Source organism: Nerophis ophidion, linkage group LG12, assembly GCF_033978795.1.
Source record: "Nerophis ophidion isolate RoL-2023_Sa linkage group LG12, RoL_Noph_v1.0, whole genome shotgun sequence".
Classification (NCBI taxonomy): domain Eukaryota; kingdom Metazoa; phylum Chordata; class Actinopteri; order Syngnathiformes; family Syngnathidae; genus Nerophis; species Nerophis ophidion.
This window is the reverse complement of record NC_084622.1, coordinates 35170914-35184540: the sequence shown is the minus strand read 5'-3', so window position 1 is coordinate 35184540 and position 13627 is coordinate 35170914. Positions and strand designations below refer to the sequence as shown.

At 41.4% G+C, this 13627-nt stretch overlaps 1 protein-coding gene across 2 annotated transcripts in view; it reads right to left on the bottom strand.

Moving 5' to 3' along the window:
• necab2 (N-terminal EF-hand calcium binding protein 2) overlaps positions 1-13627 on the bottom strand; it is a 436762-nt gene that overhangs the window by 86701 nt on the left and 336434 nt on the right. The gene's annotated exons all lie outside the window — the stretch shown is intronic.

Here is a 13627-nt window from a genome sequence, read left to right as displayed (position 1 = left end):
ATGAGCTGGCGAGAAAAACATACCTGACGTTACTTGTTGCATGTGAGCAAATTAGAGTCCCAGAAAGAATAAACAGAAGAGGCTGGCTTATAAAGGGAAGGTAATTAGCAGTGAACAGGTGTGCAGGAACCGGGAGTAACAGCTGAAACTAATAAGTAACCATGGTGATGGACTAAACGGGAAATAAACGGATCAGACGGAGACTGAGAACAAAGATGGAAAAATAAACGATAATATTTGAAGATCCGAGTCACGGATCGCAACATGCCTACCACTTCCGAGGGAAATTGCAGGGTTGCATTTTAATTCAACTTCAATCTCAATTTATTGACTAACAAACAGGTCCTTTATGAATATCCTGTAAATCTTTTTGTGACAACTTTATTATAACCACTGCATGGTCTTTTTACGGTTTCATATTCAAGCACTGCATGCCTTACTGTTAAAATGCATAGTCCACTCTCTTTGGGGCCTTGCTCAAGGGCACCCTAGTAGTAATCAGTGATCTCGCCAAAATCTATTAATTTTAATTTGTACGCTGCGGGACTGAAGCCCTCCAAACGCCAAGTTCTTACAGACCTGGCTAGTGCAATTACATACGCGAGGTTGTATTGTTGCCTCATCTTTCACTTTATACGTAAGTGAAGAATGTGTGAAAAATGCACGGCCAACCTCATAAGTCCCAAAAAGAAAGATATGATACAGTATTATCTGCTCACAGGTCCTACTTTATGTGATTATCCAGAGCTGTAGTCCCGGATAGTCCTACAGTGGATCAGTCGCACGCAGGATTCTCACAGGAATGAAGCAAAAATGCAACCCTACCTACTGTACATAGTGTAAGGCAATTGTAACCACCTGATCAAATGTAATTGTTTCTATATGATAATCATAGTACAAACCCCGTTTCCATATGAGTTGGGAAATTGTGTTAGATGTAAATATAAACGGATATAATATGATTTGCAAATCATTTTCAACCCATATTCCGTTGAATAACAACATATTTGACGTTAAAACTGATAAACTTTTTTTTTTTTTTGCAAATAATCATTAACTTTAGTTAGTGGAGGAGTTCAAATACCTAGGAGTCTTTTTCACGAGTGGGGGAAGAGTGGATCGTGAGATCGACAGGCGGATCGGTGCGGCGTCTTCAGTAATGCGGACGTTGTACCGATCCGTTGTGGTGAAGAAGGAGCTGAGCCGGAAGGCAAAGCTCTCAATTTACCGGTCGATCTACGTTCCCATCCTCACCTATGGTCATGAGCTTTGGGTCATGACCGAAAGGATAAGATCACGGGTACAAGCGGCCGAAATGAGTTTCCTCCGCCGTGTGGCGGGGCTCTCCCTTAGAGATAGGGTGAGAAGCTCTGCCATCCGGGAGGAACTCAAAGTAAAGCCGCTGCTCCTCCACATCGAGAGGAGCCAGATGAGGTGGTTCGGGCATCTGGTCAGGATGCCACCCGAACGCCTCCCGAGGGAGGTGTTTAGGGCACGTCTAACCGGTAGGAGGCCACGGGGAAGACCCAGGACACGTTGGGAAGACTATGTCTCCCGGCTGGCCTGGGAACGCCTCGGGATCCCCCGGGAAGAGCTAGACGAAGTGGCTGGGGAGAGGGAAGTCTGGGCTTCCCTGCTTAGGCTGCCTTCCCCGCGACCCGACCTCGGATAAGCGGAAGAAGATGGATGGATGGATGGATGGCATTAACTTTAGAATTTGATGACAGCAACACATGACAAAGAAGTTGGGAAAGGTGGGAATAAATACTGATAAAGTTGAGGTATGCTCATCAAACTCTTATTTGGAACATTCCACAGGCGTGCAGGCTAATTGGGAACAGGTGGGAGCCATGATTGGGTATAAAAACAGCTTCCCAGAAAATGCTCAGTCTTTCACAAGAAAGGATGGGGCAAGGTACCCCCCTTTGTCCACAACTGTGTGAGCAAGTAGTCAAACAATTTAAGAACAACGTTTCTCGAAGTGCAATTGCAAGAAATTTAGGGATTTCAACATCTACGGTCCATAATATCATCAAAACGTTCATAGAATCTGGAGAAATATCTCCACGTAAGCGGCATGGTTGAAAACCAACATTAAATGACCGTGACCTTTGATCCCTCAGACGGCACAGTATCAAAAACCGACATCAATCTTTCTTGGTTTATTTCGAACATGATCATACTTACAACATAATACATCCGACAATTTAATGTCATTTCACATCACATCATGTCCGAAAAGGAGTAGGAAAAAGCAAAGCTTATTTAATCCTCCCCCTTGCCCACGTCAGAGCGCCCACAAATACATACATTCATTCACTGACCTTTTTTTGACATCCGTGAATGAGTAATACAACCGTTTTGTAACATGTAATTAATTAACTCAGTCATTTTCAACATACTGAGATGAAGAATATCTTGTTTTCAATAAGATTGAAAATATTTCTCATAATTCTTCTTCTTTGTACTTTGTAAGCACTAATTAATTTGAAAAGCCTCTTAAAGTGGAACATATCAGTACAATGTTTAACTTCTTTACTTAATTTCCATAATTTAATTCCACATACTGATATGCTAAAAGTTTTAAGTGTTGTACGTGCATACAAATGTTTTAAATGAGATTTTCCTCCAAGGCTATATTTCTCCTCTTTATTTGAGAAGAATTGTTGTACATTCTTTGGTAGCAGGTTATAATTTGCTTTGTACATCAATTTAGCTGTTTGCAATTTTACCAAATCATCGAGCTTTAATATTTTTGACTCAATAAATAAAGGGTTTGTATGTTCTCTATATCCAACAATATGTATTATTCTAATTGATCTTTTTTGTAACAGAGTTAACGAATGTAGCGCACATTTGTAGTTGTTTCCCCATATTTCTGCACAATAACTGAGATATGGTAACACTAGCGAGCAGTAAATAAATAAATAAATGGGTTGTACTTGTATAGCGCTTTTCTACTTTCAAGGTACTCAAAGCGCTTTGACACTACTTCCACATTTACCTATTCACACACACACACATTCACACACTGATGGAGGGAGCTGCCATGCAAGGCGCTAAACGGCACCCATCAGGAGCAAGGGTGAGGTGTCTTGCTCAGGACACAACGGACGTGACGAGGTTGGTACTAGGTGGGGATTGAACCAGGGATCCTCGGGTTGCAGACGGCCACTCTGCCACGCCGTCCCTTGAATTTCAGTGTTCATTTATTTACACTTATACACACACAACATTCATCTACTCATTGTTGAGTTAAGGGTTGAATTGTCCATCCTTGTTCTATTCTGTCACTATTTTTCGAACTACCACTACTTCTTCCTGGAGGTTATCCAGGTCCAATCGCAGCTGCGGCTTGGAACTCACAAGCGTATTTCTTCATCTTACTCATTGTCGGCGTCGCCACCGGCTGTATCTTCCTCGTTCTTCTGCTTCATCTCCTTGTTGTGGGCCCAGTTGTGCACTGCATTCTTTAAAAGCCGTAGATTTTATTGTCACATATGCATGTACAGTAGATGGCAGTATTGTCCTGTTTAAGAGTGTCACAACATTGCTGTTTACGGCAGACAAACTGCTTTAAGGTAGACGAAAACTTGACTGCTGTTGTTGTGTGTTGTTACCGCGCTGGGAGGACGTTAATGAAACTGCCTAACAATAAACCCACATAAGAAACCAAGAACTCGCCCTCTATCATTCTACTGTTATAATGTCATTGGGCAGACACGCTGTTTATATTGTGGGAAAGCGGATGTGAAAACAGGCTGTCCTCATGGAGCTGGAGGAGGCGTGGCCTCCAGCTCCGCCTAAATTTCGGGAGAAAATTTGTCCCGGGAAGTTTTCGGGAGAGGCGCTGAATTTCGGGAGTCTCCCGGAAAATCCGGGAGGGCTGGCAAGTATGCTTGCAGCCCTATAATCCTGCTTTGATGACAAGTTGAGGAGGTTTCCCGTAGAGAATATAAAGTAATTTTTGGCCCAGGATGTATTTTTGCTTTATTCATTATTGAAATGTTTTTTGCCACCTTATGTTGTATGTTTTGGATATGAGATTTCCAGTTCATTTTATCATCTATTAACACTTCCAAAAATCTAGTTACTTTTACCCTTTACTCCATCTATTTGTATTCGTGTCTGATGCTTTTTTCTATTGTTACCAAATAACATTATTTTAGTTTTGCTGTGATTCAAAGATAGCCTTTTTTTATCAAACCATTTTGTTAATTTATTCCATTATTATTTGTATTATCTTCTGTGTGTTCTCTCCTGAACAGAAAACAGTTGTGTCGTCTGCAAATAAAACTGACTTCAAGTCCTTTGTAACTTTACAACTGTTTATATAAAGATTGAACAATCTTGGTCCCAGTATTGATCCCTGGGGTACACCACAAGATATATCCAACCGTGTTGACATATTTTCACCCATCTTCACATATTGCTTCCTGTTGGTGAAATAGCTTCTTACCCAGTTCAATACCAAACCTCTGATGCTATAACGTTCTAGTTTTTTAATTAAAATATCATGATTAATTGTGTCAAATGCTGTTGTTAAATCCATGAATACTGCGGCTGCACATTCTTTACCGTCTGTTGCATTGGTAATTTCCTCTGTTATTTTGATTAATGCTATTGATGTTGAGATATTTGCTCTAAATCCAAATTGGTTCTCCGCGAGCGTCCCACTTTTGTTAATACATTTATCTAATCGGCTATTGAATAGTTTTTCCATGATTTTGGAGAATTGTGGAAGTAATGAAACTGGTCTGTAGTTAGTGAACTGGTGTATGTTTCCATTCTCATGAATTGGTACAACCTTTGCAATTTTCATTTTGTCAGGGAATTTGCCGGTTAAAAATGATACATTACTAATATATGTAAGAGGTTCTGAAATTTCTTGTATAACCTTTTTTATCGTTACCATATCTATTCCATGACAGTCGGTTGACGTCTTAGATTTACAATTTTGATTACTTCTAAAGGATATCACCACATGGGCTCAGGAACACTTCAGAAAACCACTGTCACTAAATACAGTTGGTCGCTACATCTGTAAGTGCAAGTTAAAGTTCTACTATGCAAAGTGAAAGCCATTTATCAACAACATTCAGAAATGGTGCCGGCTTCTCTGGGCCCGAGATCATCTAATGGGGACAGATGCAAAGTGGAAAAGTGTTCTGCAGTGTGACGATTCCACATTTCAAATTTTTGGGGGAAAAATTCGACATCGTGTCATCCGGACCAAAGGGGAAGCGAACCAACCAGACTGTTATCGACGCAAAGTTCAAAAGCCAGCATCTGTGATGGTATGGGGGTGGATTAGTGCCCAAGGCATGGGTAATTTACCCATCTGTGAAGGCACCATTAATGCTGAAAGGTACATACAGGTTTTGGAACAAAATATGCTGCCATCTAAGTGCCGTCTTTTTCGTGGACGCCCCTGCTTATTTCAGCAAGACAATGCCAAGCCACATTCAGCACGTGTTACAACAGTGTGGCTTCATAAAAAAAAGAGTGCGGGTACTTTCCTGGCCCTTCTGCAGTCCAGACCTGTCTCCCATCGAAAATGTGTGGCACATTATGAAGCGTAAAATACGACAGCGGAGACCCCGGACTGTTGAACGACTGAAGCGCTACATAAAACAAGAATGGGAAATAATTCCACTTTCAGAGCTTCGACAATTAGTTTCCTCAGTTCCCAAATGTTTATTGAGTTTTGTTAAAAGAAAAGGTGATGTAACACAGTGGTGAACATGCCCTTTCCCAACTACTTTGGCATGTGTTGCAGCCATGAAATTCTAAGTTAATTATTATTTGCAAAAAAATGAAAAAAGTTTATGAGTTTGAACAACAAATATCTTGTCTTTGTAGTGCAATTAATTAAATATGCGTTGAAAAGGATTTGCAAATCATTGTATTCCATTTATATTTACATCTAACACAAGTTCCCAACTCATATGGAAACAGGGTTTGTAAATTGCATAAAAAGTTCAGACATGTTTCCAGAGAAGTGCTGCAAGGGGATGGTATTTCTGACAACTTCGGCAAACTGTAACAAGCAACACGACCCCTTTTTTAAAAAGAGATATATTTAACGTATTGGTCTGTACCTTTTGGTCCTGGACTGTAATTACACCTAAGCAAACAAATCGTACAAGCAAAGCAAACAGACCGGACTTGAATTTGTTTTAACTGGACCCGAAATGGCAAGTGTCAAAACACCCTAAATGACTTAGTGAAAATCTTTACTGTGCTCCTGGAGTAATTTCCGTAGTGTTTGTGCATGCAAAACACAGACAGAAAGTCATTTTCAAGATTTCAGTAATGACAGGAACCCAAATGAACAAAGAAAACATCATTTATCATGCAGCCCACTTAGCACTGCAGTGTGCTTGTGTTTTTTTGCACTCATCACCCTCTCCCACCCCCACTTCATACTCACTCCTGAGCAACCGTCCGATTTCTTCCTTCCCCCACAGCTAATTGGAGAGCTGACTGCCCACTCTTCATTAAAAGCTTTAAACAGCCAGTCAATTAGCAGCTACCTTCCTCCACCCCAGCACACACAAAACTCATCAATTAAAGCTGTCCGTAACCATAGAGGCCCTGGACATAAAAGCCCAGTGGCCTTTTTAAAATGACTTTGAAAACAACTGTCTTTGTCATTTGTACAATTGAGTCAGAAATTACAGCCAGCAATTAAAGCCTTCAAAATGAGCAGATGGGTAAGGTGACCCACTACTACCGACCACGCAGTCTGATAGTTTATATTTTAATGATGAAATATTAATATTGCAACACATGCAAATACGGCCTTTTTAGTTTACTAAATTGCAATTTTAAATGTGATGACGTGTACGCGTGACGTCACGGACTGTCAGGAAATATTAGCAGCTGCACCACTCGCAGCTAAAAGTCGTCTGCTTTAACGGCATAATTACACAGTATTTTGGACATCTGTGTTGCTGAATCTTTTGCAATTTGTTCAATTAATAATGGAGACTATAAAGAACAATGCTGTTGGTGGAAAGCGGTGGATTGCAGCTGTCTTTAGCACCGAGACACAGCCGATGTTTCTTTGTTTGTTGTAAAGCGGAGCGGTCAAGCGAACATGTTTTCTCTATATCAACCAGCATGTTTTTGGATGGGGAAATTGTGATATATATCTTACCGGAGACATCATTGGATTATTCGTCATCCTGCAGCAGCGGCAGCTGTGAGCTTTGCTCCTCGGCTTCTCTCTGAGACACTGCGTGTTCACCGCAGCCATCCGACCTCGAGGTAAGTCTTTACAATCTTTTACAATCTTTAAAATCTCACTAAAACGCTATGAAAACGATAAGGGATCTTCCAGAAATATCCTAGTAAATGTGTCTAATTACATCTGAAACGCTCACACTGCCGTGGCCCGGAGCCGTCGCTTTTTTTTTTTTTTTCTATTCCTTCACTATCAATATCTTAATTCACAAATCTTTCATCCTCGCTCAAATTAACGGGGAAATTGTCGCTTTCTCGATCCGAATTGCTCTTACTGCTGGTGACTCCCATTAAAGACAATGTGAATACGTGCGGAGCCCTGCAACTCGTGACGTCACGCGTATATACTTCCGGTACAGGCAGGGCTTTTCTATTAGCGACCAAAAGTTGCAAACTTTATTGTCGCTGTTCTCTACTAAATCCATCCATCCATCCATTTTTTACCGCTTATTCCCTTTCGGGGTTGCGGGGGGCGCTGGCGCCTATCTCAGCTACAATCGGGCAGAAGGCGGGCTACACCCTGGACAAGTCGCCACCTCATCACAGGGCCAACACAGATAGACAGACAACATTCACACTCACATTCACACACTAGGGCCAATTTAGTGTTGCCAATCAACCTATCCCCAGGTGCATGTCTTTGGAGGTGGGAGGAAGCCGGAGTACCCGGAGGGAACCCACGCATTCACGGGGAGAACATGCAAACTCCACACAAAAAGATCCCAAGCCTGGATTTGAACCCAGGACGGCAGGACCTTCGTTGTCTACTAAATCCTTTCAGCAAAAATATGGCAATATCGCGAAATGATCAAGTATGACACATAGAATGGACCTGCTATCCCCGTTTAAATAAGAAAATCTCATTTCAGTAGGCCTTTAAGTTGTTGCACATTCCCTCTATGGAGCTTTTATTTGTGTGTCATAGAGCTGCAACGATCGATCGATTAGAAAATAGCTACAATTACTATTATTTTGGTTCGATTATCCATCCATCCATCCATCCATCCATTTTCTACCGCTTATTCTTTAAAAATACAACCAATAAAAGTTGATAAAAACCAAACTTAAAATACAAGCATATACTTTCCGCACGGCCGCTGCAATAGAGCCCACAAGAAACCGTTTGTTCTTGGGTGCCATGACCTGTGTGGCGGAAAACAAGATAGTGGTGATGGAGAGAAATATCTCGAATAAAAAAACAGCAATGATGGGGAAAAAAGGAATTCACCCAAAGATAAGGAAAAAAAAGACAACTTTTGCAGTGTCAAACAGAACTGGTGTTCTATATCACGGCTGCAGAACATTCCCAGAAAGAAGTCGGTGTATTTAACAAAGAAATAAACACAATAGGGTAAAAGTCTATATTGGCCGGCAGCTAACGCCATCTTTTATGTTTCACTCATTAAGGAATGTTTTATTCAAACATATTGGGGCATGTGGGCAGCACGGTAGAACAGGGGTTAGTGTATGTGCCTCACAATACAAAGGTCCTGGGTTCGAACCCCAGGCTCAGGGTCTTTCTGCGTGGAGTTTGCATGTTCTCCACGTGACTGCGTGGGTAACTCTGGCTTCCTCCCACCTCCAAAAACATGCACCTGGGGATAGGTTGATTGGCAACACTAAATTGGTGAATGTGAATGTTGTCTGTCTATCTGTGTTGGCCCTGTGATGAGGTGGCGACTTGTCTAGGGTGCACCCCGGCTTCCGCCCGGATGCAACTGAGATAGGCTCAGGCACCACCCGTGACCCCAAAAAAGACAAGTGGTAGAAAATGGATGGATGGATGGGGGCATGTGAGAAAATGTAATTATGTTAATGCGAACAAATTGTTTCCTGTCTCTAATTAATACCTTCTTAAATTTGTTAATGAAAGTACAAAGGTGAAACTCAAAAGGATAAAATACCGTGCAAAAGGTTCGCTTATTCTAGGAATTAAATCTGCAAGGTGAAACTAATATGAAGTAGGCTCATAACATGCAACTGAAGATATTTCAAGCTTTCTTTGATATCATTTTGATGGTTATGACTATGTGACTATGAAAACCTCAAATTGAAAATCTCAAAACATTTAGGGTTTTGAAAAACTGTGAGCCTTGATCAGAAAAATTATACTAAAAGCCTGATGTCACGTTGAGGGGGGTGGGGAGGGGCGAGGGTCGCAGCTCACTGCGGGGTCGTTCTTCCAGGAAGGCAGACGGACTACTCGGGACACGGTGTTTTGTTAAAAACATGATTTAATCTTAACTACAAAAAGTTACAAACAAAAAGCGCTCACAGCGGAAGCACAACTTGGGCTAAGGAACAAAACTAAGGCATAAACAGACTATGAACATAAATCGGACAAAAATTTACTTGACATGGCATGAAGCAGGAAACTATGGCAAGGCAGGAATAAAGTCAGCACGGAGCAAGAAAAGGTCACAATGACGCCAGGCCGACCAACAGAAAAAGACATGCTTAAGTAACAGTGACATGATTACACAGGTGCGTGGGTCCAGATGAGCATCTGGTGAAACCAATGGGTAACCATGGAAACAAAAAAAGGGAGTGAAAAAAAACAGGAACTTAAAGAGTCCAAAGGTCAAACAGCAACTGGTATTCCTAGGCAGTCTCCCATCCAAGTACTACTGGGTGCGAGTTTTCCTTGCCCTTATGTGGGCCTACCGAGGATGTCGTAGTGGTTTGTGCAAGCTTTTGAGACACTAGTGATTTAGGGCTATATAAGTGAACATTGATTGATTGATTGATACTAACCAGGTCAGACACTGCTTAGCTTCGAGAACTAACAAGATTGGGGATGCTCAGGGTCATATGGCCATACAGAAATATGATCAGACATGAGACCTGACAGATTGCACTTGGCGTGTGATGAGTTTATATCACCCCCCAAAAAAATTCTAATTGATTTTTTTATTATTTTACCTGTACACAATTTAGAATATGTATATACTAGTTTCAATGTCAAAGACTGTGCTATAACAGTTCGGTAACAGTTTGCGATGCCACCTCAGTAGAAGCATTTAAGTCTCACCTTAAAACTCATTTGTATACTCTAGCCTTTAAATAGAGTCCCTTTTTAGACCAGTTGATCTGCCGTTTCTTTTCTTTTTCTTCTATGTCCCACTCTCCCTTGTGGAGGGGGTCCGGTCCGATCCGGTGGCCATGTACTGCTCGCCTGTGTATCGGCTGGGGACATCTCTGCGCTGCTGATCCGCCTCCGCTTGGGATGGTTTCCTGCTGGCTCCGCTGTGAACGGGACTCTCGCTGCTGTGTTGGATCCGCTTTGGACTGGACTCTCGCGACTGTGTTGGATCCATTATGGATTGCACTTTCACAGTATCATGTTAGACCCGCTCGACATCCATTGCTTTCCTCCTCTCCAAGGTTCTCATAGTCATCTTTGTCACCGACGTCCCACTGGGTCATTATTGTCACCGATGTCCCACTGGGTGTGAGTTTTCCTTTCCCTTATGTGGGCCTACCGAGGATGTCGTAGTGGTTTGTGCAGCCCTTTGAGACACTAGTGATTTAGGGCTATATAAGTAAACATTGATTGATTGATTGATTGATAATGCATTATATATACTTCATTGCAATGATTTTACATCACACAACATCTTGTCCTTTTTCTAAAAATACATAAAAAATAACTCAAAGATGGTGGTACAACAACGACAAAAATAAAAAAATAAAACCAAAAAACTTAACAAAACATAAAAACATTACCATCTCTATACTGTAATACTGTATACGGAGAATCCTACAATATTAACCCTTATTCTATGTATGTACTATTATCTTTATCAGTTATTATATTACACACGTGTTGGATATAACTTATTAAATATGTCCATTTTTCTCAAACACCAAATGTCAATTTTCCAATTCTATAATCTGTCTCAAGGCTGTTGTCCGGGATTTTATATAATAGGATCTGTGCTCCCTTTCCAAGTCTCTGTTATCTGTTTAACTGCAGTGATTCTCCATCCATCCATCCATTTTCTACCGCTTATTCCCTTTCGGAGTCGCGGGGGGCGCTGGCGCCTATCTCAGCTACAATCGGGCGGAAGGCGAGGTACACCCTGGACAAGTCGCCACCTCATCGCAGGGCCAACACAGATAGACAGACAACATTCACACTCACATTCACACACTAGGGACCATTTAGTGTTGCCAATCAACCTATCCCCAGGTGCATGTCTTTGGAAGTGGGAGGAAGCGGGAGTACCCGGAGGGAACCCACGCATTCACGGGGAGAACATGCAAACTCCACACAGAAAGATCCAGAGCCTGGATTTGAATCCAGGACTGCAGGACCTTCGTATTGTGAGGCAGACGCACTAACCCCTCTGCCACCGTGAAGCCCGCAGTGATTCTCAATATGTTAATTAGATGTACTTTATGTGTGGATTTTACTTTGTGCTTTATATTTATGCCCAGCATATTTTATGTTTGGACATTCCTTTTAAGGCATAACGATTTCATCATCATTTTACTTCTCCCAAAAGGGTAACAACATTGGGCAGGTAAACAACACATGCGTATGGTTTGCAATCAATTCTTGCCAATACTGGGATTAGGTTGTTTTTACAGTTTTCTTCTACTCCTTCTTCCCATTCATCTTGTCTAATTTTAATTTGTATTTTTTTTTCCCATTTGCACTGAACTAAATCAACCCTATTGTCCAGAACCAAATCTTTTGGTAACCTTTTATACATTAATGCAATTACATATTTTATTTTTAACTTCTCACCTGGATATATTTAAATGGGAACTGCAATTTTTGGGGGGAATTCTGCCTATCGTTCTCAATCATTATAAATGACATGATGAGTGAGGTATATTTTTAATGCATTCTGAATATTAAATACATGCAATCAAGTCTGTTTACAATGTAACCTATTGGGAGTCACTTTATTCCGCCTTTATAGCGCTTAATAAAACATCCAAACATCTCCATTTAAGTTTTATGTACATGATCTAAGTAACATGTAATGTAGTAACAGACACATATATATTTAATACTTACGTATTTTGATCATTTTAAGCATTAATTACAAAACCTAATCACAGCGTTCACTGTTTTATTTCTTCATCACTGATAATTACTCTCTGCAGACTTCATTTGAACCAACAAACATAATAAAATAGCACTTACTGTACAAAGTCTGCTGTCATTAGAATGTCAACAGCTACGGTGTTCATATATTTCCATTTAGATGCGAAGAAAAAGGGGGGCGAAACCAAGAGTATTTTTGTGTCGTCCTCTGGTCTAAATTGGCTGTCAAAGTGTCAGAATAAGTCCTTATCCTTTTACTATCCAGGTGAGAGGTATGGCGAGGAGGAGCAGCTGTAAATGTGGTGTTCAGACAATAACCTTGTCATGAAGCCAAAATAGACACTCAGCCATACTTGCCAACCCTCCCTGATTTTCCGGGAGACTCCCGAAATTCAGCCCCTCTCCCGAAAACCTCCGGGGACAATATATATACATATATATATATATATATAGCCCTGCGATCAGGTGGCGACTTGTCCAGGGTGCAGCCCGCCTTCCGCCCGATTGTAGCTGAGCTAGGCGCCAGCGCCCCCCGCGACCCCAAAAAAGGGAATAAGCGGTAGAAAATGTATGGATGGATATATATGTATATATATATATATATATATGTATATGAAATACTTGACTTGATTGATTCTAGCTGTAAATATACTCCTCCCCTCTTAACCACGCCCCGCCCCCAACCACCAAATCCATCTGTGTTGTAGTAATGATATGCGAAGTACATGTACTCACCAACTTTTTCTTATTATCACCAAATGTGATGTACTTTACTGTATCTGCCTTTGATGGTCAATGTCTGCAATTTGTGCCTATCTTCCATCAGGGTCTCTGTAATCTACTGTTTTTTGTTTTGTCATCTTAAGCTGCTATTTGTGTGTGCGTGTGTGTGTGTGTGTGTGTGTGTGTAAGCTTGTCTTGTGAAATGTGTCTTTTAAATATCTAGCCCGGGGGTCAGCAACCCGCGGCTCCTTGGCCACACGCGGCTCTCTAGCGCCGCCCTACTGGCTACATGGAGCATTTTCAAAAAAGGATGGAAAATGGAAAAACATGAGGACATTTTTTGTTTGTTTGTTTTGTCTGGACCCCCCTCTCCAGGGCCCAGCCTTGGACCCATTAAGGGTCGCTGGAAGCCGGCAGACCCGTCAGCGATCCTGTTCTGTCTCCCTGTAATGTTTGTGTGATCTTGAATGGGATTGTGCTGAAAGTTTTAATTTTCCTGAAGGAACTCTCCTGAAGGAATGAATAAAGTACTATCTATCTAAGGGGCGGTATAGCTCGTTTGGTAGAGTGGCCGTGCCAGCAACTTGAGGGTTCCAG